Source organism: Microtus pennsylvanicus, chromosome 16, assembly GCF_037038515.1.
Source record: "Microtus pennsylvanicus isolate mMicPen1 chromosome 16, mMicPen1.hap1, whole genome shotgun sequence".
NCBI lineage: Eukaryota > Metazoa > Chordata > Mammalia > Rodentia > Cricetidae > Microtus > Microtus pennsylvanicus.
The window spans coordinates 23,888,923-23,913,800 of NC_134594.1; the positions used below are offsets into that span (position 1 = coordinate 23,888,923).

General features: G+C 45.4%; 1 long non-coding RNA gene across 1 annotated transcript; it reads right to left on the bottom strand.

Annotated features, from left to right (window-relative positions):
* Positions 1-1,761: 1,761 nt before the first annotated feature.
* Positions 1,762-13,273, bottom strand: LOC142836665 (uncharacterized). The gene is made up of 3 exons (XR_012908137.1): positions 13,175-13,273; positions 6,029-6,228; positions 1,762-2,033 (listed from the first exon to the last, which is right to left on the bottom strand). It is a non-coding gene; the product is annotated as an uncharacterized LOC142836665 (long non-coding RNA).
* Between the last annotated feature and the right edge of the window lie 11,605 nt (positions 13,274-24,878).

The window sequence follows — 24,878 nt, forward strand, 5'->3', positions numbered from 1 at the left end:
AAAGAGTTCCAAGGCAGCAATGTAAAGACCCAGGAATGTCTGTTTACTGCTGGTAGATATAACTGTAAGTTGTCTTTAAGAAATGAAGGCAAGTCAGGCTGTGGTGGTGCAGACCTTAAATCCCAGCACTCAAGAAGCAGAGGCAGGTGGATCTCTGTGAGCTCAAGGCCAGTCTGGTCTACAGAGTGAGTTCTAGCTAAGTTACCCAAATTCAGTCTTGAAAAAACAAACAGAAGAAGAGGAAGGAAGGAAGGAAGGAAGGAAGGAAGGAAGGAAGGAAGGAAGGAAGGAAGGATGGAAGGAAGGAGAAGAGGAAGAGAAAGAAGGAGAAGGAAGAAGAGGAGGAGGAGGAGAAGAAGGAGAAGGAGAAGGAGAAAAGGAGAAGAAGAGGAGGAGGAGGAAGAAGAGGAGGAGGAGGTGGAGGAGGAGGAGAAGGCAATTTTCATATGGCAGAAACTGAAAAATAATCACATCTTTCAGCCTAAAACTTCACTACCATCTTTATCCTAAAGAACTAATCAGGCCCAGGCATGGTAGCTCACTCCGGTAATTATAACTACATATGACAGAGGCAGGAGGATCTTCACAAGTTTGAGGACAGCCTAGTCTATATAGTGAGTTCAAGCTCTATGGTTACATAGGGAGACCCTGTCTCAGAAAAGACAAAGAGGAGGATGAAGGGGAAGAAAAAGAGAAGGAAAATAATTACTCATGACCCTGGTATGGTGGCATACAACTTTAATCCCAGTACTTGAGAGGCTGAGGCAGAGGGATCACCATAAGTTCAAAGCCAGTCCATAATACAAGGTAAATTCCTGGCCATCATTAGAGACACAGAGTGAGACTTTTAATTTTTTTTCAAAAAAAAAATCTAGGAATGGCCATGAATACCTATAATCTCATTACTTACTAGATACGGGCGAGAAAAGTCAGTTCAAGATCATTCTTGGCTACACAACTAATTTGAGGCCAGCGTAAGCTACAGGAGACCCTGTCTTAAAAACAAGACCTTTAATCCAGCACTCGGGAGGCAGAGGCAGGCAGATCTCTGTGAGTTCGAGGCCAGCCTGGTCTACAAGAGCTAGTTCCAGGAGAGGCTCCAAAGCTACAGAAAAACCCTGTCTCGAAAAACCAAAACATAAAATAAAATAAAAATTTAAAAAAATACATACATACATACACACACATACACACGCACACACACACACACACACACATGGTTGAAGGTCAGAACTGGAAGTATATCTAGCAAGCAAATACTAGCAAATCACTAGAACATTAAGGCTGGGCTGGAAAGACGACTCCATGGGTAAAGGCTCTTTACTGCCAAGCCCGACGACCTGAGCTGAGGACCAGACACCTATAGGGTAGAAGGAAAGGGCTGGCTCCTGAAGACCCTCCTCTGACCTGCACACAAAAGCACATGAATAACTAATAAAGCCGTAAAGGGAAGACATAAAGCTTGGGACGGACGGTGATGGCTCAGGCCGACAATCCCAGCACTTAGACTGTGTTGGGGGGAGGATCTAAAGTTCAAGATGAGAGGGATGAGTGGGGAGGGAGGAAGGACTGGATCAGTAAAAAGCAACTTGGTCTTACTAAAGATTGAGACGCACATGAGTGTTCTAAATTCAAGGCACCCGATGACCCCAAATTCAGCCGGATGACTGTGCACGTGTGCAAGCGTGCATTCGAGTGCACACAGGCACGCATGCAGCTACAGAGCAGACCTCAAGGATGTTGGAGCTTGGCCTTTGTGACATAAATCCCTGTAATAGGCATAGTCAGCCTAGAGACCTCTAACAAGCAGAGCCACCACCAGGTTCTTCTGATTACGCTGGAGATGAGATTTAATTGAAGCCAGCTTCAAATCTCTTCTGTCTGCCCCAGGAATAAAGAGAGCAGAGTCATCATCCATGAAATACTTCTTTTCTGTCATCCAAATCCTGCAGATAAAGAGTTTCCTCTCCAGAAGGGTCATTCTCTCAGCTTCTTTCTCCTTTGCCATCCAACTGGAAGATTTGCAGTTTTTCCTGAGGGGAAAATGCCAGTTAAATGGAGAAAAAGAAATGGCATCCCAGAAGCTTCCTTCATTCTTGAGGGGGTCCCTTTTGGGGTGGTGGTGAGAGTTCAGTTGGCAGCAGCCCCCTGTGGGATGCTCCATCAGGGGCTGAGGAAACCTGGAGGGCACCCCGCCTTTCAGCGCCGCTCACACACCTCCCGCATTCCCAGGCTTTAGGGCAGGGAGAATAAGGCTGTCACCAGCTTTGCTCCTCTCTGCTCTGATGGTTTTTGAAGGGTTTCTTTTTCCCAGAGAAATAATGAATGCCTCTTTGCAAACTGTCGGGGAAAACATTCTATTTGGAAGTAATTGAAAATATGTTTTTTGCAGCCGCTTCTGAACCATTTTTTCCCAAACAGCTTTCCTTTCTAATTAACTCACAAAGCTTAGCTCCGTGATTCGCCGGGTAGACAGTGACATCTAGTGTGTACAGAGAGCGTTGGACAATGGCCTTAGACACAGGTTTGTAAGAACTATTAAGACGGTGCCTCCCTTCCAGTGCAGGGAAATCGTCAGGGGAAATGCAAATTTGGCATCATATGGGTTCATAAGCACTTGAAATTATCAAAGGATTGTTCTTCTTTAGACACGTAGAAAAGTCTGGATGTTTAAGGTATATATTTAGCCCCAGCACTTGGGAGATAAAGGCAGGAGGATCAGGAGTTCAAGGCCAGCCTCAGCTACACAAGAGAATTCAAAGCCAGAGTGGGCTATAAGAGACCCTGCTTCAAAACACAAACAAAAAGAGTCTTATTTTATCTAAAGGAATAAATGATCTAAAAAAATTGTTTGTCTGGGGATAAGATGAAGTCATAACACTTGAGAGATGAAATACAGCTTTTCCCTGAGCCCAGAAACTTTGGCTTTCAAGAGAAAATGAGGATTGTGGGTGATCAGCTGCCCCTGAATGTTAGAGGAATTTCGAAGCTTTGTAGGTATACAGAGAAATCCTTAAGTAGAGGGCTGGACATCTAGCGCAACTGGTAGAGTATTTACCTAGCATACACAAAGCCTTGCATTAGAATACTGCATACTTTCATCCAATACTGGTGGTGGCACACGCCTTTAATCCCAGCACTCAGGAGGCAGAGGCAGGCAGATCTCTGTGAGTTCGAGGCCAGCCTGGTCTACAAGAGCTAGTTCCAAGACAGGCTCCAAAGCTACAGAGAAACCCTGTCTCAAAAAACTATAAATAAATAAACAAACAAACAAACATGATAATACAGGCCTGTAGTTGAAACATTCTGCAAGAATAGAAACAGAAGAGTCAGTTCAGGGTCACGCTTGGTGACTTAGAGAATTCAAGGTCAGCTCTGCCCACGGAGACCTGCGCCTTTAAAATAGGGAAAAAGGTCATTCTGGAAGTGACCTGGGTGTTTCTTCCCTGACACCCAAGTTTCTCTGCTGAGGAAGAAGAGACATCAATGGTCTTATCAGGCAGTGGACTCCTCCTGTTCCAATAGTGACTCCCAGGCAGGGCGTGCCCACTGGTGCAGCCGTAGAAAGCACACTACAGGAAGAGCCAACTGCTTTTGGACTAGACCTGATGCCTGCTCTACAGGAGGAAATTCATGCCTAGCTCTGAAACACTTCAGGATAGTGCAGTCACTTGTGGGTGAGACAGTAGATTAGAACTCTCACTGATGGGCCACTGGGATAGTTCAGCAGGTGCAGGTAAAGGTGCTTGCTGCGCAACCCTGATGATCTGAAATGGAACCCTGGAACCCCTGTAAAAGGGAAAGGAGAGAACCAATGTTCTCACACATTAAAACAAAAGAAATCAAAAAGAAAAAGTGGCAAGAATGAATGCAGACCAAAGGGAACCTTATACACCGCCGGGGGCAATGTAAACTAGTCTAGGCACTACGGGGATTAGTAAGGAGGATTCTCTTTTTCTTCTTCTTCTTCTTCTTCTTCTTCTTCTTCTTCTTCTTCTTCTTCTTCTTCTTCTTCTTCTTTTTCCTTTTTTTCCCTTCTTTTTCAAGACAGGGTTTCTCTGTAGTTTTGGTGCCTGTCCTGGAACTCACAGAGATCCACCTGCCTCTGCCTCCCAAGTGCTGGGATTAAAGATGTCTGCCACCATTGCCCAGCTGGGAGGGTTCTCTTGATGTGACCCAGTTCCCCATGCCATACATCACAAAGGTGTTTGCATGTCAGAGCCTATGGGTGGCCATTTGTATGCAAAACCCGTCTTGTCCCTGAACTCATGCATCCTGCTAATAGGCAACCTAAAGGATTGATGACCAACAGAATGATAGGTCTCTTCATCCTTGATGGGGATGTAATACAACTGGGTTAGGAAGGCTTTGGAAAAAATGAACTGTATTGTAGAGCAAATTTCACTAAGATACAATATTGAAAATATGATGTTTAATCTGATGGAGTGTCAATGGGTATATCAACAACACCCTAGAAGTAGTTGGCCACCCCATAACAAACTCAATTGTATTTTTGTGGGTTTTGTTTCATGTTGTGTGGTATTTTTTTGTCTTACTGGTCTTTTGATTATTTGTTTTTAAGTTTTGCTTGTTTTTGCTTTGAAAGAGATAGATAGGGCATAAACTGGGGTGTAGGGAAGTAGAGAGGCTCAAGCAAAATGAGGGGAAGGAAAACATAAGCAAAATATATTGTATAAAATTTTTTTTTAAGACCAGGCAATAGTGGCACACACTTTTAATCCCAGCTCTTGGGAGCCGAGGCAAGCAGATATCTGAGTTCGAGGCCAGTCTAGTCTACAGATCAAGTTCTAGGACAGCCAGAGCTACACAGAGAAACCCTGTCTCAGAGGGAAAAAAAATAATTTAAAGGGAGCTGGAGAGATGGCTCAGTGGTTATGAGCATTGCCTGCTCTTCCTAAAGGTCCTGAGTTCAATTCCCAGCAACCACATGGTGACTCACAACCATCTGTAATGAGGTCTGGTGCCCTCTTCTGGCCTGTAAACATACACACAGACAGAATATTGTATACATAATAAATAAATAATAAATATTTTTTAAAAAATAATTTAAAAGGAAGTAGAAGAAGAAGAAAGGTTAGGACAGAGAGAATGGTTCTGCAGCATAAGCGGCTTTCTTTTCCTAGAGTATCCTCTTCTGTTTCAATGAGAGCCAGGCTGAGGTTTTGCAGGTCATGTAAGAAACGCCTTCATTCTCGCAGGGCACGTCATCCAAGTGTGACCACACCCAAAACGTTGGGAATTCTGAAAGGTTCTTAAATGCTGGAGAAAGTCAAGGGTGGGCTTAATATGCAAGGTGGGGAAACAAGGCTGACCAATGAGAAGCCGGCGTATCACTGGCCGGAACAAACTGCATCAGCCAGGATTTTACCAGACAGATTTACCAGACTGAAAGAGATTTATTGCAAGGACTTGGCTTACGTAACTGTGGATCAGCTAAGCAGGTCCAAAATCCATAGGGCAGCTGGCAGGCTGGAAACTGCAGTCCTCACGGAAACCCAGTTCTGCTTTTAGGCAGATTAAGTCAGTCCCTTCTAGGAGATCGGTGACCATCATCCCCTTTTCCCAAAATCCATGGATCGTATAAGTCCTCCAAATTTACAAAATTACCTCACAGCAACGCTGAAATTAGTGCTGGGCTGAACAAATAAGGATTATAGTCTAGGCAAGCTGGCCATCAGGAAATTGTTAGCAATGGCTAGCATTGTTTAGTGTACGAAGAAGCCGGTGGTAAAGATGGAAACTAACTACCTTTGACCTAGTTTGCCTAGCAAAGCCCAGAAAAGGAGAGTCCTGACGCAGGGGCGGGGCTAGGGGTGGAGAAGCTTCCAGCAACCTGAGTCAGGAGCCCACCTGTGCTGCTTCCTCGGTGACTTCCTCGGTCTTAAGTGCATCTGCAGTAAAATGCAGAAAAATAACAGGACCTACCTGATATCAGCTGGGAAAATGCATGGAACACGGTTAGAAACAGAGCGAGTACTTCAGGGTTAACAGTCGCCCTGGACATTACCTGCCGTGACTCTCGGGGGATGGGTAAACTTAATCCGGGAGTGGTAGCCGGTGCCAGGCATAAGAAACAGAAAGTCCAAAGGCACAGAGGCATGCCTGTTGTGCCTGAGGAACAGCCAGCAGCGGCCAGGACACGCACGGGTGAGAAAGAACCGGGTTTGCTCAGCTGGTTCCAGTCTGTCTACAAGACTCTGGTGAGGGCTGTGAAAAAGAACGCCTTTAAGCTGCAGCAAGAAGGGGTGGTAAGGCTTTCTTAATACAAAATAAATAAATAAAAATAAATAAGTAAAAACACACACACACACAATCAAATCCTCAAATACCTGGAATTTGAGAATTTCAGCTACCCAGGAGCATCAATGATACTACCTACATGTGAGTATTACCTCATCTTGGATGCACTGTGCGTCCGTCCTCCCCCCATCTAGTCATCCCCACACATCTGAGGATTGGTTCTGAGACCTCCCAAAATCCTGGGATGCTCAGGTAGTAGGTAGTGGCCCAGCATATGGCTCAGCCAGGAGAGAGCTAACACAGCAAATGAGAAGCCCCGGTTCCCATGCCCACTGCCATATAAAGTGGGTGACCCACACACGTTATCCCAGGACTTGGGAGGTAGAGGATGAAGTTCAGTTTCATCCCCAGCTACACAGTGAGACTGAGGCCAGCCTGGGACTCTGTCTCAATAAAAAGTAAAATAAATCCACTCTAGCTGAGGAACTATTGTTACCCATGGCTTCCGGGGGAGGCAAAAACAGTTTTCTTTAAGGGTGTGGTCTCTGGTAGTTTGACCACCATCCAGTGGGTGATCCATAGGTATATGGGTAGCAGAAAATTGGACTCTACGGGTTATTTTTTTTTTAAGAAGACATGAAGTTGGGAAGGACAGGAAGTGGATTTGGTAGGAGTTGGGGAACGGATCTGATTACGTTACATTGTATGCCATTCTCAAAGAGTAAAAATATATTTTAAAATAAATAAAGTGAAAAAGCTTGCATATAACCTACACACATCCACCTGTGTTCATTTTTGTAAGGTTTGCTTTTTATTTTATTTTATGTGTGTGGGTGCTTTGCCTGCAAGTATGTGTGTGTGGGTCACATCTGTGCCTGGTGCACCGGAGGACAGAATAATGTCCCAGATGTGGTCCTGGGCCCACTGGAAGGGTAGCCAGGGCTCTTAACCATTGAGCCATCTCTCCAGCCCCCAACCTGTGTTCTTTACATCATCTCTAGATTGCTTTTAATACATAACATAATGTAAATGCTACATGAGTTATTCTGCTCTGCTTATTTCAGCAATAATAAGGAATAAAGTCTGTGTCGGTGAGCACAAATACTTTGTCAAATGTTTCCCATGCATGCTATTTGTTGAATCCACAGACATGGAACTTACATAAGGAGGTTAGCATGACCAAGAATTCCCAAGAGGCATTAGCGTGAGTTTTCCCATCAGTTTTGGCAGCAATTTGCCGACACCATCATGGGTGGATCAAGACCCTAAACATAACCCTGAACACAAGACCTGACACCACTTTAGCCCTCCACGCAAGACCAGGATGGCTGGGCCACATCAAAGCCATCGGAGTCCAAACAAGTAAAATCATACAGACTCCGTGAACCAAAGACAATTGACTGCCCCCCCCACTCCAATCCATTGTCTCTACTTGGCCATATGACAGTGTTGTAACTGGACAGGCAGCAGCCAACCTACAGACTGCGTTTCCCAGCCCTTTAGCACTTAGATGAAGCCAGAACATTTCTCACCAATGTGGGGTGGGTGTAAGTGGGTATACACACCTCTTCTGGGCTCAGACTTTAGAAAACACACACGTGCGCTCCCTCCTCTGTGTACTTCCCTCTTCCCTCAACCAGTAATACTGGCTTTTGTTTTTGCCTTTTGAGACAGGGTTCTCTGTGTAGTCTTGGCTGTGCTAGAACTCACTTTGTAGACAGGCTAGCCTCAGACTCAGAGATCCTCCTGCCTCTGCCTCCCTCTAACCCTGAGTGCTGGGATTTAAGGCATGCACCACCACCAGCAGCAGCTTTTTTTTTTTATACAGGGTAGCATGTATGGTGGGCGGACTGGCCTCCAACTCAATGTACACCAGAGGATGACCTTAAACTCCTGATCCTCCTGCCTCAAACTAGTTCCAGGACAGCTAGGGCTGTTATACAGAGAAACCCTGTTTCAAAAAAATAAAATAAAAATAAAAAGTGTAATGAGGGCTGGAGAGATGGCTCAGAGGTTAAGAGCATTGACTGATCTTCCAGAGGTCTTGAGTTCAATTCCCAGCAAGCACTTGGTGACTCACAACCATCTATAATGAGACTGGGTGCCCTCTTCTGGCAAGTAGGAGCACATGCAGGAAGAACACTGTATACATAATAAATAAACAAATAAATAAATAAGTAAATCTTTTTTTTAAAGTGGAATGAGTGTGGACCAGATGGCTCAGTGGGTAAAGATGCTGACCCCCAATCCTGACTACCTGAGTCTGACCCCTGGAACCCACACTGTAGAAGTGAGAATTGATTCCTACAAGATGCCTTCTGGCCTCCAAACAAATGCCATGAACAAAAAAAAATAAACAAATGTAATTTTTTTTAATAAACCATTTTTTTTAGCAGAATGAGAGAAGGAATCGAAATATACAAGAGGGGAAATGGTAAGACAGAAGAGCAAAGGCCACTCTAGAAGTGAACGGTGATAAGGATGATTTAAGATTGTCAGAAGGGTTGGAGAGATGACTCATGGTTAAGATCACTGGCTGCTCTTCCAGAGGGCCAGGGTTCAATTCCCAGCACCCACATGGCAGCTCACAACTGTCACTCCAGGATCCAACACCCTCACACAGACATACGCATAGACAAAACCCCAATGCTGTGGATTATGCTCATTGTTAATAAAACCCTGATTGGCTGGTAGCCAGACAAAAAGTGTGTGTGAGGCGTTAGAATGAGGATGCTGGGGGAAAGGGAGCAGAATCAGGAGAGACAGCAGCCAGCTGCCCTGGAAGTAAGACACACTAGAAGACAGGTAAAACCATGAGCCACAGCGCAATACATAGATTAACAGAAATGGGTTAATTTAAATGTAATAGTTAGCCAGTAACAACCCTGATCTATAGTCAAATATTTACAATTAATAAAAAAAACCTCTGTGTGGTAATTTGGAAGTGGCCCCCGAAAGCTCCGCCTACACACCAATAAAATAAAAATAAATTAATTAAAAAAAAAAAAGGACTGTCAGGCATTACAAATTACCTCACCTTCTCTGGCAGAGAGCCCTGATTTACACAGTATCCTTTTGAAAACCAGGTAGAATTCTGAAGAGGATAAAGGGGCCTAGTGTTCAGCCATGGTGATCTCAATCACCTTTGATTTCTGTTGTGTTTGTATCCTATGATTTCAAACACAGAGCTGCACAGTCAAAGAGACTGATTGCATGTGCCCAAAATTCACATGCTGTACACCTTACCTGAGTCATGGCTGCATTCACATAGCATGAGAAACCCTGAAAACCTTGCCACACACAGAGGGAGACAGAGGGAGAGAAGGAGACCTCTTCCAGATGTTGCAAGGAAAGGCCATCAGTGAGCCAGGAAAAGGGTCCTCACCAGAGACAGAATCATACGGAAGCTTCATCTTATATTTTAGATTCCGATAATACGTAATATTTTTTGCTATTTAAGCCACCCAGTCTGTGGCATTTTGTTATGGCAGAACTCAAGGAGATGCTGCTTGTCACTGAAGCTAAGACGGCATCATTCACCACCCAGCTCATTATTTTATAAATCACAGAGCACTGAAATTAAATATTACGTCACTGAGGACTGGGAACATTGTTCATCTGGTGCAGTGCTTGCTTGGCATACACAGAGCTGAGTTCCAGCCCCAGAGCGGCATACACTAAGCATGGTGGCTCAGGCCTGTAATCTCGGCACTCAGGGAAATACACACAGAAGGAACAGAAGTTCAGGGTCGTGCTCAGCTATGTAGTAAGTTCAAGCCCAGTGCAGGTCACATGAGATTCTGCCTAAAAAAAAAAAAATGGAAAAAAAAGTCACTAGTCAGAGCTAATCAGAGATCTTTAAATGTGCAAATGTGTATCTAGAGAGATGGTTCAGCCATTAAGAGCACTGTTGCCCTTGCAGTAGACCTGAATTTTGTTCCAACACCCACATGATGGTTCACAGTCATCTATAACTTCAGTTCCGGGGCAGCTTCTGACCTCCCTAGGCTCCAGGTATGCACGTGGTGTACAGTCACACATGCGGGCAAAACACTCATACACATAAAATAAATCTTCTTACAGAATGATAAACATCCTTGGAAACATAGCGTCATCAGACCAGGGAATGGATTTAGACGGTCCACAGCCAGGTGCGAAACCTCCTGGGTGAACACCCAGCCATCCCATGGAACTGGTCAGGCTTCATTGCCACCGTCAACAGCCACCAAACCCTGAAGCATATCAGAAAGCCTGTGGCTGCCCCAGCAGAACCAATACCCACCGCCTTGACAAAATAGCCCTTCATCAAAAGGAATCCAAAGTCTCTACCAGAAGCCAGAGAGTAAGAAGGACATTTATTAACGATGTCTTGCTATGAAGAAAAAGGCTCACTGTGCCAGGGAAACAGGATGTTTGGTTATTCTTGTTGGAACCTAAGAACCCTGGTTGTGAGGGGACATGGAAAATATTGCTAGTGGACTGTCCTCCCTTAGAGTAGAGGTGGGCTAGAAGGGCCCCAATGAAGTCAGTGTGCAGGACTTGCCTCCATGGTAGAGGGTGAGTCACAGTCTTTTCCCAATGGCCCTGGAGAAAACAGTGGCTCCCCCAGTGGGAACTTTTAGACAAAAGAGAAGTTTCCAAATGTCTGTAATGCATCTCAAAACCAATCAGAGTTCTCAACGTATCCCAGGGGTTTTTTTCTCCCCACCCCCTTTTTTGAGACAGGGTTTCTCTGTAGCTTTTGAAGCTATCCTGGAACTAGCTCTTGTAGACCAGGCTGGCCTCGAACTCACAGAGATCCTCCTGCCTCTGCCTCCCGAGTGCTGGGACTAAAGGCATGCGCCAACACCGCCAGGCTCCAGGTTCTTAATGAACAGGAAAGTCCTTAGATAAATACTTTTTCAACAAGGTTTTCAGATCCTATGATAATTTTTGCCACAAACACAAATGCCTCTGTGTGAAGTGGATACTCTTTGGAGAGGCGGGGAGGGGGAGGTAGAAGCCTGATTATAAGAAGTGGGTGAAGGCAAATCAGTCTAGCCTCAGCTACAGAGTGAGCTCAAGGCCAGCCCCAGCTTCATAGTGAGCTCCTATCTCCAAAAAAGAAAGAAAGAAAGAAAGAAAGAAAGAAAGAAAGAAAGAAAGAAAGAAAGAAAGAAAGAGAAAAGGCCCCACAAACTTGCCCACGGGACAATCTAATGGAGGTAGTCCTCAACTGAGGTTCCTTCTTCCCAGGCAGCTCCAGTTTATATCAGGCTGACAAAAGCTAATCCTGCCACTATCCCTAAGAAGAGTCTCCAAAACTTCTGCCTCCCCAAAAGCACATCAGAGGACCCCACTCACATCCTGTTAGTGCCTCCAGAAGATGTGGGAAAGTCGGGCATAATGGTCTACAGAGTGAGTTCCAGGGCAGCCAGAGATATGTAGTGAGACCCTGTCTCAGAAAACAGAGAAAGAGAGAACTTCCTCTTTGAAAATGTCATAATGAAGTCCATTCTTTTGTGTACTAGGTTTAATAAATGAATAATAAAAAATAAATTTATGGGGGCTGGAGAGATGGCTCAGAGGTTAAGAGCATTGCCTGCTCTTCCAAAGGTCCTGAGTTCAATTCCCAGCAACCACATGGTGGCTAATGACCATCTGTAATGAGGTCTGGTGCCCTCTTCTGGCCTGCAGGCATATACACAGACAGAATATTGTATACATAATAAATAAATAAATATTTAAAAAATAAATAAATAAATTTATTTGTTTAATAATAAAACAGCCCTTCTCGAACATTTTAGAAAAGATAAATGAAGCATCAGTGTTACAAAGCCAGTATTGAACTCTGGCACACAAACTTAACGTGCCTAGTCCTGTACATACACAGTGGAGCCAGCGTGGAGGGAACCCCTGAGTGGAGGCCTTCATCATCCGGTATTCTTCATGCTGTCTCTGGCCAGTGCTGGCCTCCGCTCAAGACTGGAGGGACAATTTGCCTCATTCCACACTTGGAGACACAGAAAAAGGAGTAACTCTTCAGAGCCTTGCTCAAAGTTAAATCCAAAAACACTGGTCCCAGAAGAGAGCCCACGGCAAGAAGAGACATGAAGATGCAAATTCAAGGCCAGGAGGTTCCTGGCTCTGTTCTCCAGAATGAGCTCATGCCCTTCTGCTTTCCCAGAGGTGAGTCAACAACTCCCCCACACAGGTAAGAAGAAACATCAGAACCCACCTCTCACCAAGACTGAAAATGAAAGCCAGACATGGTGGTTCACACCTATAATTGCAGTACCTGGGTTGCTGAGGGAAAAGGATTGCTGAGCTTGGGACTAGCCTGGGCTACATAGGAATACCCTGTATCAACAAGAAACAAGAAGTGATGGGGGAGGAGAGAAGTAGAGAAAGAGAGAGACAGAATAAACATGCAGAGATGTAGAGATGGCTCAGTGGTTAAGAGCACTTGCTGCTCTTGCAGGGGACCCAAGTTTGGTTCCCAGCAACCACATAGCAGGTAACCACTGTCTAATAACTCCAGCTTGAGGGGATCTGAAACCCTCTTCTGGTCTCCTCAGGCACTAGGCACACACATGGTATGCAATCATACATGTAGACAAAAAATTATGCACGTAAAATAAATTTTTTCTTTAACTAAAAAAATCGTTTTCATATAAAAAAAATTCAGGGGCTGGAGAAATTGTTCATGAGCACTGTTCTTGCAGAGACCCCAGGTTCTGTTCCCAGCACCCATGCCAGGTGGCCCACAGATCCCTACGACTCTAATGTTACAGTCTGCTTAACATCTAGCTCAGGGCATCTGACGCCGTCTAGACTCCTCATGCACCCGCACTCATGCACACATGCACACACAGTTTAAAAATAAATAAATAAATTCAGGAATAAGCACACCAGGTTAGGATAGGGTTTCCACCCGTTGTCAGGGGCCAGGACTCCTTCCGCTCAGTCGTGCTAGTCAGTGGTTGCTCATCCTCACCGCCCAAGGTGAACAAGGAGTCTGACCATTATCACTGTATCTATCTCAGAAGAACTAGGGAAAAAGAATACTTCCAGAGGGCTGCCTACACCCTATTTACGTCTCGATGGCCAAAATTAGTCATCTATTTGCCCCCAAACGATAATAAGAATGTCTCCTCTCAGTTGGGTGACAACATGTCTAGCCAATGAGCAGGAAGAGAACGAAATGTGGGCGGCACTAGACGATCTCCGCCAGAGACCATCATCACACATGGGAATGGCAAAGCAAACGCCTGCCCTGGACGCCTCCTAGGCAACCGCGTGAATCACCCACCTGATGACTCACTCCCACCCCCAAGCTTGTCAGCGCCACTGAGCTCCCAGGCGTCAGGCAACTTACAGACTGCTAAAATAGTCTCCTGCTCTAAATGGTGCGCTCTTGAACGCGGCGTCTACTTAGCATTTAGCGCGCTGTCTAAGTGTCCAAATTACACGTTTCACGCAGAAATTACTGTTTCCGTCAAGCACTAAAGGTAAATGCACTTAAACATCCACCATAACTCCAGAAAGATGATTTCTGGCTCGTGGAGGGCAGAACAATCTTCTTGGCGTTTTTCCGTTCTTTTCTGTGGGTGAGATAGATTCCTTCAGTGTGTACACAGTGCTTCTGAAAAAACAATGACTGCAGGAGTTGAACTCAGCCACAACCCACAGGAACTGAGGGGAGAGGTAATTAGGAGATCTAATTGCTGTCTGTCTGTCTATCATCTGTCGTTACTTAGTGAAACACCGCTTCATTCTGCGGTCTAGTTTGGCCTTACCTCACAGCCATATTTCTCTGCCTTACACTGGGGATCGCAGACATCCGTGAGAACCCTCAGCAAAGAAATTGTTTATGTGTTTGTTATCCAGAGGAGGGGTCAGTTTTTGTTGTGGTGATAATTGTTATTGTTTGGGAGGCTGTGGTCTATACTGGCCTGATATCATGTAGTCTATGTTGTCCTGAAACCCAGGGCCGTTCTCCATCCTCAGCTCCTGGAAAGCTGGGGATGACAGCGGTACCATCACGGTCAGCTTCTGAAATAACGTCTCACCCTGGCTCTGCTCCGCTTCCTTCAGGCCACGGTCTTTGGGTTAAATAACAGTATAAAAATTACATCATGACCTTTTTTTAACATTTCCAAACTATGCTTTGTAGTTTGCCCGGAATCCAAAAATAAACGTAACCCACAAACAGCTTTAAGAATAGCCATGGAGTTCCGATCTGCTGCTGCAGTTCTGAGTCAGAGGAAGGAGGAAATTCAACAACTGAGACTTGTTAAGAGAACGGAATGCTTCTCTTCCCCGAAATCCTGCGAAGGAATTCCCCCTCCCTGCATTTTTGACCTGGTCATCTTCTGGAGAATTCTCTGCAGCTGGAAATGAGCCTGGAAGACTGGGAACAGCTGGCATCCTAGGTGCTGATATCCGCAGTCACCAGCACCACCCAGTCCTCAACTGGTTCACCGGGGCTTTCAGATCAACAAGCGTCACGACAAGCGTCACGAGGCCCTGGCTCCCATTTCCAAAGGGAATGTGCTAGTCACCCCAGTACACTACACTGCTTTGTCTACAAAAAGGATGTTTACTGAAAAACAATTATTCTTGATTTTTTTTCTTTTCCTTTTTGCTGTTCCTAATCTACAACCAAAAGGCTGACAATCAATTTAAACATAACAGTCTTGCTGAGAAAATACTCCAAGACACATGTATAAAACTATAGCCGGGCGGTGGTGGTGCATGCCTTTAATGTTGTCACTCGGAAGGCAGAGGCAGGCGGATCTCTGTGAGTTCGAGGTCAGCCTGTTCTACGGAGTGAGTTCCAGAGCAATCAGGACTGCTAAACAGAAAAACCCTGTCTTGGGGGAGGGAGGGAGTAATAATAGGGGTGTAGAGATAGCTCAGTGGTTAAAGCGCATACTGTTGTTCCTCTAGAGGACCCGAGTTTGGTTGCCAGCGCCCACAATAGGTACCCCACAACAGCCTATAACTCCAGATCCACAGAATCCAACATCTCTGGCTTCCATGCACTCTTGTGCTCATATTTATTTATTTTTAATATTTATTTATTATGTATACAATATTCTGTCTGTGTGTATGTCTGCGGGCCAGAAGAGGGCACCAGACCCCATTACAGATGGTTGTGAGCCACCATGTGGTTGCTGGGAATTGAACTCAGGACCTTTGGAAGAGCAGGCAATGCTCTTAACCTCTGAGCCATCTCTCTAGCCCCTTGTGCTCATATTTAAAATCAGCAAATAAATATTTAAAATGAAATAATAGTATCTCCACACACAAAGCCTGGCCTGGTTTTGTTTCCTGAAATCTAATATGCTTAGATGAGACGTAAGGCTCAGTTACTTTTCTCAGAAAAGAATAAACACATCGCTAATAATCAGGTCTGTACTAAGACTCTAATCCAAACCCAGCCTGCGATATGTGTGTGTACCATGTCCATGCCTGGTACCCACAGGGATCAAAAGAGGGTATCCGATCCCCCAGAAGTAGAGTTACAGGCGGTTGTGAGTCACCACGTAGGTGCTGGGAACTGAATCTGGGTCTTCTGCGAGAGCAGCAAGTGCTCTAAACCTCAGCCATCTCTCCAGCCCCTTCTTTTCTTTTTTTAAGTTTAATTTTAACATGTATGTGTCTGTGGGTATATGCCACATGTGCGCAGGTGCTTGAGGAGGCCAGAAGAAGGCGGCAAATTCCCTGGAGTTGGGGCAACAGGTGTTGGTAAGCCACCCAATGTGGATGCTTCGTCTTCTGAAAGAGCAAGAAGAGCTCCTAACCACCAAGCTGTCTTTCCGGCTCCACCATTTTCAAGGGTACAGTTAAATAATGTTAGGTATAGCCACATTGCTGCACACTTTTACCATCCACTTCCAACTTCTTGCCTTGCCTAACTGATAACATACCCCATATACATTAATCACTAACTGTGATTAATCATTTCCCTTCCCTAAGCTCTGGAAACCACCATTCTGTCCCACCTTCTCCCTCTGCCTCTGACCTCCCTATGTACCTCTCTATTGAGTGGGACCATGTAGAATCTGTCCTTTCTGAATGGTTAATCCCCACGGTTCATCCATGTTGTCGGAATTGCTTTCGTCTTTAGTTAAACCCTCAGTCTGTATTTGTCACCTCTGCTTGTCCATTTGCCCTCTGGTAGTTTCCTTGTGCTATCTGGTGTGTGTGTGAACGCCTGTAGGAGAGAGAACTTTTGGTAGTCAGTCCTCTCTGCTCCACGTGGCTCTTCGTGTGAAACTGAGGTCTCCAGACTTGTCAACCGGTGCCTTCACAGCTGAGCTCTCTCTCCAGCCCTGTACGTATTTCCTTTAGATCTAAAGTAAATGCACCTCACTGGGATTGTTGGCACACACCCTTAATCCTAACACTGGAGAGACAGAGGCCGGCGAATTTCTGTGGGTTCAAGGCCAGCCTGGTCGACATATTTTGTGGGATGTTCTGTAGGGGGTCTCTCGCCAGGAGAGTCTATGAGAGGGTAAGCTCGGTGTGGCATTCTAAAGGGACAGTCATCTAACTGTGAACCTGTGAAGAGCACCCCAGAACAGACAACACAGCCCACACTCTTCCTTGTGTCTTTCTCTGTTCTGGAATTCTTTAAGCGGTCCATATGTGTGTGGTGAGAGACATCATTCCCTTTCTCTTTTCAATTGCTCTTAGCATCTTCTGTCATCCAGCAGAGTTCTCCAGCTCAGGAAGAAGAGGGAACCATGAACGAGCAAGCTTGGATGACTTCCCATTCCGAAGCAAACAGAGCCACGGATTCAGTGACACTGCAGGGCCTCTGTGTGACAGAGGAATGAGGGAAGTCCTAGCTGAGCCCATTAAAGGAAGCCAAGGGAAACCCCCAGCCCAGAGCTGATCACATTTAATCCACGCATTGAAAAATCCTAGCACTCCAGAGACAGAGGCAGGTGGATCTCTGAGCTCCAGGCCAGCCTGGTCTACAGAGAGAGTTCCAGAACAGCCAAAGCTAAACAGAGAAACCCTATCTCAAAAAACAAAAACAAAACAAAAAAGAAATATTAAATAGTTTAACGTCATTGTCAGCTATATTGAATGTGAGAACCAGCCTGCTCGGGGTTATATGCAACCCTGTCTCAAAAAAAATATATATTTTTTTTTCCCCTGTGAGAAATTGAGAACCCCTAAAGGCCATCAGTCTGGGGGTACCATCTGCACTTTGGGAGTGGGAGGAGGCAGGGTCTCTCTATGTAGTCCTGGCTGTGCTGGAACTCTCTATGTAGACCAGGCTAGCCTCAAACTCCCAGAGATCCACCTGAGTGCTGGGATTAAAGGGGTGTGCCAATGTGTCCAGCACCACGTCATCCCTTCTCTAAGCCAGCAGTGTGCACGGTGGGTAAGAATGAGAAGAAACAGAAGAAAAAGAAAGGGTAGAACAGGAAGATCCCTACCCTTCGGTGAGTCTTTGTCCTAAGGAATGGTTTCCTTCTATCCACAGAAAGGAGGTCAGAGGACCTGGTTGAATTCAATTAAGAAAAACATCTAGACTTCTTCACTTTGGCACGTTCAAGCTAGTAGAGTCGCGCATGTGTGTGTGTGTGTGTGTGTGTGTGTGTGTGTGTGTGTGTGAGAGAGAGAGAGAGAGAGAGAGAGAGAGAGAGAGAGACAGAGACTGCTTTGGTTTCGGTGTGAACAATTACTATTTAGTTACTATTAGTCCTCAAGTTCTCCATCCTTCTGCCTCCACCTCACCAAGCTGGTACTGCAGGAGGAGCATAACTACCCGGTTTGCCCTTCTCTGCTTCCTAAATATTCTATACTGAAATGTTTTTCTTTCAGTAACTGGACACAGTATCTTGAAAAAGAAAGCATCCTGCAGCTTCTTATCACTAGCTCTTTTCCTGTATTTTTTTTTTTCATTTGCTTGCACGGTTCAGGAGAGCAGCAAAAGATAGGAATCCTTCAAAACCCAGTGGCTAGGAAGAAACAGAGCTCAGCGGTAGGGTGCTTCCCTACAGGTGCCAAACCCAGCATCACAGGAGAAAAGGAGGGGGTGGGGAGCAGGGAAAGGAAGAGGCAAAAGAGGCTGCCCAAGCCTCCAGCACAGAAGCCACAACCGTGGGTGGACTGGTTCCCTTTCTGGTGCAGGATAAAACACTGTAACAGTAAATGTTCATGCACAAGCTTAGCAACCTGGGTCCCGTCCCCAGGACCCAGGGAGTCAAGAGAGAACTGACTCCCACTGTTGTCCTCTGCTCGTGTGCTTGTGGGTGCGCACACGCCCACCCTAAAACACTGGTTTAGAAGTATCTGCCTTAGCGGTTCCCCTCCTTCTCCCCTTCCTCTTTAGCTCTGTCATCCTAAACAGCTACTAATCTGTTTCCTGTCTCTGTGGGTTCGCTGATTCGAGACAAATCATTTCAATAAAATTATATAATATCTGACTTTTGTGTCTAGCTTCTTCCACGTAGCATAATGTTTTCAAGGCTCATTCATATCATACCACCTAGTGGTTCTTTGTGGCCAGCTTAAGAGTGTTCTAATCGTAAGGACAAAGCACATCTTCCATTCACTGACAGACATTTGAATTTTTTCTATTCTTGAGCTATTATGAATAATTTTTCTGTTTATGTCCTTGTATACATTTTTGGTGGATGTTTTGTTTCTCGTGAGTATTTGGCTAGGAGTAGAATTACTAGGTCATGTATATTAGGTTTTTATAGTTGTATTTTTAACAGTATTATGTGGGGTGAATGCAGCGTCAGAGGAGCTCAGAAGAGGCCATCAGATCCCCTGGAACTGCAGCTGTAGGCAGTTGTGAACTGCTAGACATGGGTGCTGGGACTAAACCGGGGTCCTCTACGAGAGCAGTACACGCTCTAAACCATTGAGCCATCTCTTCAGTCCCTCACTGTAGGTTAAATGAGACTCTACTGTTCTGCCCTATTCCTTGGTTCACTTTCTTTTTTTTTTTAATTTTTTATTTATTTATTTATTTTGGTTTTTCGGGACAGGGTTTCTCTGTGGCTTTGGAGCCTGTCCTGGAACTAGCTCTGTAGACCAGGCTGGTCCCTTGGTCCACTTTCTAATGACTGCTTGTGTGGTCATTCCTGAAGCCGGTTAATTCCTCACCCAGTGAGGTCTGCATTCCGTACAACCAGTGGAGCTTCCACCCTAAATTAACTCAGCTTCTTGTGGGGTTCTGAATGCCCAAAGGAAAGCAGCCGACGTGCCCACGCCACCTGCCCAGGTTTGGTCACAGGGAAAACAGGTTTGGTCACAGAGAAAGCAACTGCATTCCACAGTGAGGGTGACCTCATGCCTCCCACAATTCCACACAAAAGGAAGCAAATGTCAGGTCACCCTCCCTCCTGTCTCTAAGGAAGAGAATTTGACCCAAACTCTCTCCCCCTGTGAAGGAGACAAAGTCATGTTTTTCTTAGACAAGGTCTCAAGTAGTCCATGCTGCTGCAGGACTCCGAACACAGCTAGGGGTGACTTTGAACTTCTGATTCCCTTGCTTGCTTTGCCAAGTGCTGGGATCCAACCCTGGGTTGAATGTGCATGCTAGGCAAGGACTCTTAACAACTGAGTAACATCCTTAGCTCCCAGAAAGGATTTTTTAAGAAGGGAACTCAGAATCTCAGAACTGGCAATTCAGAGCTTAGTAAGTATGTGTAAAGTTAGATCTATGTACAGAACGGCTCTCATTCACAGTTTATGAGAAAACACTGAGCAATGGCAGTCAGAAAGAAAGGCCTCAACACCTTCCGGCCAGAGGTCAAGGTGGCACTGTTGGGAAGAAAGCAAACAAGAATTCTTAACGCAGCCAGTACTGAGGTAAGAATGAGTTATGAACAACCTGACCCTTGTATGGGCAGATCCCAGAACACCTCCTCCTCTAGCAGCCAATGTAGGCAGGCCAAAGTCACATACGGTGCTAAGAGCTCTAGGCTGGACAGAAAGAAACAACTGACCTCTGGTCGATAGTAAACCGTCAATGTGTAGTCAAGCAATAGCGAATGATTGACCCGTACACTTGCCAACAGAGAGTGAGATTTATATCTCAATACTGTTCTAGCAATATTTCACCAACTCTGCCAGCCCTGTGTGATTAGAAATAGATCCAGCTAGGAGAAATAGCCCACTCCCGGGATCCTTAGATGTAGGGGAAATAGGGCGTCGGGGGAGCAGACATACCTAGAGAGAAGTGTTATGAAGCTTGAGCGAGAGAGAGATTAATGTTCCAGTGTTGTAGAACAAAGTACTCTGAGGTTCGACAGACAATGGCCCATCTCCCTTACTGGAAGCTTGTAACCTATAAAAAAAATTCATAAGCAACAACAAGGACCTTGACATCATAAGCTGGCCAACAATATTCCACAGAAATCATCGAAAGTACTATTTTAGGGTTGAGATGTGGTTCAGGAGAGGGCTTGGCTAGCATGCACAAAGCCCTGGGTTCCATTCCCGGCTTAAATAAGCAGGTGTGGTCGTGTACCCCGTAAGCCCAGCTCTCAAGAGGTAGAAGCAGGGGATCAGAAATCCAAGGTCACCCTCAGCTATGGAGAAGCCTGAGGCCAATATTGGCTATATAAGGTCCTGTCTCAAAAAAGCCCAAAAGGGGGGGGGGGCAAGGCAGGAGGAATGGACACAGATGTGGGGTTTCATTTCCACGTATGAAACAAATGAAATGTTCTGTCTTTACCTTGGAGAAGGTCTGAGCCAATGACTGTGTGACCCCAGATATCTGCTGGTCACTTCAAGAGTGACAATCTCATCCACAGCAGGCTGCCTGTGAGCGGCTTTGGGCTTCCCCTTGAAGGGAATTTCAGCTTCGCAGTTGCTTTGCTTTGATCTTGTTTTTCTTTGGTCGGAAACCGAATCTAGAGCCTTGTACCAGCTAAGCATCCATGGTAACACTGAGCTCCACTTGAAGCCCAAGCGAGTCAGCATTTATTATCTGGTCTCTGATATGCTCAGCAGAAGCCCTGGACATCATATATTTAGATAGAGCTCTATCTCCCTTCACCATAGAAATTTCAAATTTCTGTTTGGTCCCCATTCAGCTCAGCTGTGGTCCTCAGACCAACCCTCTGGCATCCTCCCCTCCACAGCTCCCCTAAGTGATTAGTCTTTCAGTGAGCCCATTATCAAAGCTACAGGGATAGTAAATTACCTCCCAGTTCTATAGTTCCCTAATACTGGGCACCATTATGCCCGGGAATAGGCTTCATACCACCTCCTCATCCTGAGTCCTATAATGTGACCATCTAAATGTCCTCAGCAGGCCCTTTCTTTAGCCAGGTGCTGTGCCTCTCTCCCGTCCTCATGTCCCCTTACCCCTTGGCTAGCCACCTGGACCTTGGCTGAGGTTACTACAGTGCCTCTCCAGGTACTAGAAATCCAAGAGTACATAATTCCACTGGGTAACTGACCTCTGACCTTGTACTTCTGGGTCTCGGTTACATCACTTGAATTTCTCTGTCCTTCATCCTTTCTGCAGGCTAGGACCAAATATTCTGAAGAGAGGAGACATGTTGGGGGCTCTCCAGAGTAACCAACCAAAAGGAGACATGGACGAATCTCCAAGGAGATTTATTGGGAGGCATCAGCTCTCATAACTGTGGAGAGTAAGATGTCCCATAGACAGCTGCCTCCAAGCTGGAGGCTCAGGACAATCAGCCCTGTGGTTTCAATCCAAACTTAGGAGGGTGGAAAGGGAGGGAGGGGAAGGGAGAGCATGGGAGGGGAAGAGTAAAATCTAACACACAGGAGCATCTAGAATACAAACTCCCTCCCCATCCCTCCTTGGAACACACCCAAGTGGTACTCACCGCATTCTGGATCAGAAGAGAGCAGAGTTTATAACTCACCACGGGTGCTACCAGACAATTTTCTGGGTACGTGTATCTGCAGAAGTGGTTTTGTGTTCGCTTTTTGTTTTTTTTTTGAGACAGGGTTTCTCTGTGTAACCCTGGCTGTCCTGGAACTTACTTGTAGACCATGCTGACCTCGGACTCAGAGATCTGCCTGCCTCTGGTCCCCCACACCCCCTCCTCTGGCCTGCTGAGACTGAGGTGTGCCACCACTGCCTGGCTATACAGTGTTCTGAATGCTGTTTGATTTTTTTTTAATTTATTGTGTTGTGTACGTGTGTGACATAGAATTTTTTTATTTATTTGGGAATGAAACAGCATAGTGATGTATTTCTTTATCTCCCTATTGTGAGGGAGCCACCAGGGTCTTGTCATTTTATTCATAAGCAGGGAGAACCCAGGCTCATGCAAGCTCAGGCACCAAATGTTTTCATAGCAACCAGGATTTATATGTGTAAATATGGAGTTCTCTGTGCATCTTCCATGCATATTATTATGTGCTGTGGCCTGCTACATACATGATTTTTAAGGAAAGTCACTGGTGAAGGCAGCATTATATAATGGTGAGAACTGGCAGCCTCGAGTGAGTATCTTGCCATAGAAGTCCAGAAGGTCATCTAAGCCAACTCTGCTTGCTCACTGGTGACGTCGGAGTTGTTCTGAAATACCCCCAGTGACCTTTCAAACTGAACTTGGTTCTTGTTCTTACACTTCAGTTCAACATTAATTTTTTGCTAAGTGTCAAATAGTATCAACTAAAGCACTTCCACATAAACGGGTGATGAAAAATACTGCACTCACTAAAAACTCATCCTAATCATTTGTGTTCATACATAAGTTTTATTTCACATCTAATTTTTTTTCAGGCACAATTACTTTAGGCCACCTTTCAACTAGCATAATTCAAATGAGAAAGCTTTAATAAAGACCTTTTCTGCAAACCAACTGGAGTATAAACGAGAAATAATTTTTAAATGGTATTGGAAAATATGAAAAAAAGAAAATTACCTTTTTTCTTAAGTAGTATCTGCCCATGTGGTGGGCTTGTCTGGACTACCTATCCTTCTACATCAGCCTCTGGAATGCTGGGATTACAAGTCTGTGCCGCCATACCAGCTATAGAAATTACATTCTTTTTTTGTTTCACTGTTTGTTTTTTGTTTTTCGAGACAGGGTTTCTCAGTAGCTATGGAGCCTGTCCTAGAACTTGTTCTGTAGACCAGGCTGGCCTTGAACTCACAGAGTTCTGCCTGCCTCTGCCTCCTGAGTGCTGTGATTAAAGACCACCACCACCCAGCAGAAATTACATTCCTTAAACACATTTTATAAACTTTATTATCAAAAACTTGCACTAAAAATATTATACCCAAAATTAACCAAATTCGAAATCTATATATCTCAGTGAACTTTAAGCCGTATAGCTTCATGTTCAATTTTACACTTTCGTTATTTTAATTACATTTTTAAATTTCTACTATTATTGTTTGTAGGTATGATGTATGTGTGGGTGGGTGCACATGCCACGGCACACATGCGCAGGTCACAGGACGACTTTGTGTATGTAGGGGGCTCTCTCAGTGGCTCTCTCCCACTGTGCCGTGGGCTCTGGGGAGAGACCTTACCCACTGAGCCATCCAGTCGGAGTCAAATGTTTATGTTATTAAACAGTATGTGTTTACCAGAATGATGGCGAAAGTGACATGGGAGGCTCTGCATCTTTTTAAAGAGTCGCTTTAACCAAGGCGGACGTGAAGCAGCCACGTGGCGTGTGAGGCTGGGCTGGGTGTTCTTGAGAAAACAGATTGTGCTGAGAGACCCTGTTTAAGACAGAGCAGCGGAAAAAATAACCGAGAAGTCAGCGTGATGACATCCAGGATATCTTGTACCATTTTGAAATTTTTACGGCATACTTTTAGGAACTTCTTAAAAGGAAATCTTGATCTAGAAAAAATAAGACCATTTGTTGCATTGCAAAATAATGGTTCAGCCAAAAACGAAAGCCTATCAAAGGCACGAGGCCGGAGAGAGCTCTGTTCGGTGCTAAAGCAAGCACTCCTTTTTACTACTCTTGCAGTGGGCCTCGGGTTAGTTCCTGCGCCCACATCTGGCGCTCAGAGCTGCCAGTAACTCCAGCGGCAGGATCTCCCTTCCTACACTTGTGTGCACCCACACGCAAACTCGGTCTTGAAAAACAAAAAAAAGAAAGGAGGGGAAGGGAGGGGAGGGGAGGGGAGGGGAGGGGAGGGGAGGGGAGGGGAGGGGAGGGGAGGGGAGGGGAGGGGAGGGGAGGGGAGGGGAGGGGAGGGGAGGGGAGGAAGAGGATACAGAAAATTCAGATAACTGAAGAGTTGTAACAAGATTAAAAAGAACGGGGCAGTGCTGGTGGTGGCACACGCCTTTAATCCCAGCTCTTGGGAGGCAGAGGCAGACTGATCTCTGTGAGTTTGAGGCCAGCCTGGTCTACAGAGCGAGTTCCAGGACAGGCTCCAAAGCAACACAGAGAAATCCTGCCTTGGAAAAAAAAAATAAATAATTACAAAGAAATAATACTCAAACAATAAGAACACTTCCTTTCTTTTTATCTTCTCTCTCTCTCTCTCTCTCTCTCTCTCTCTCTCTCTCTCTCTCGACAGGGTTTCTCTTTGTAACAGTCCTAGCTGTCCTGGAACTTACTTTGTGGGCCAGGCTGGCCTCGAGCTCACAGAGATCAGTCTGTCTCTGCCTCCCAAGAGCTGAGATTAAAGACATGCA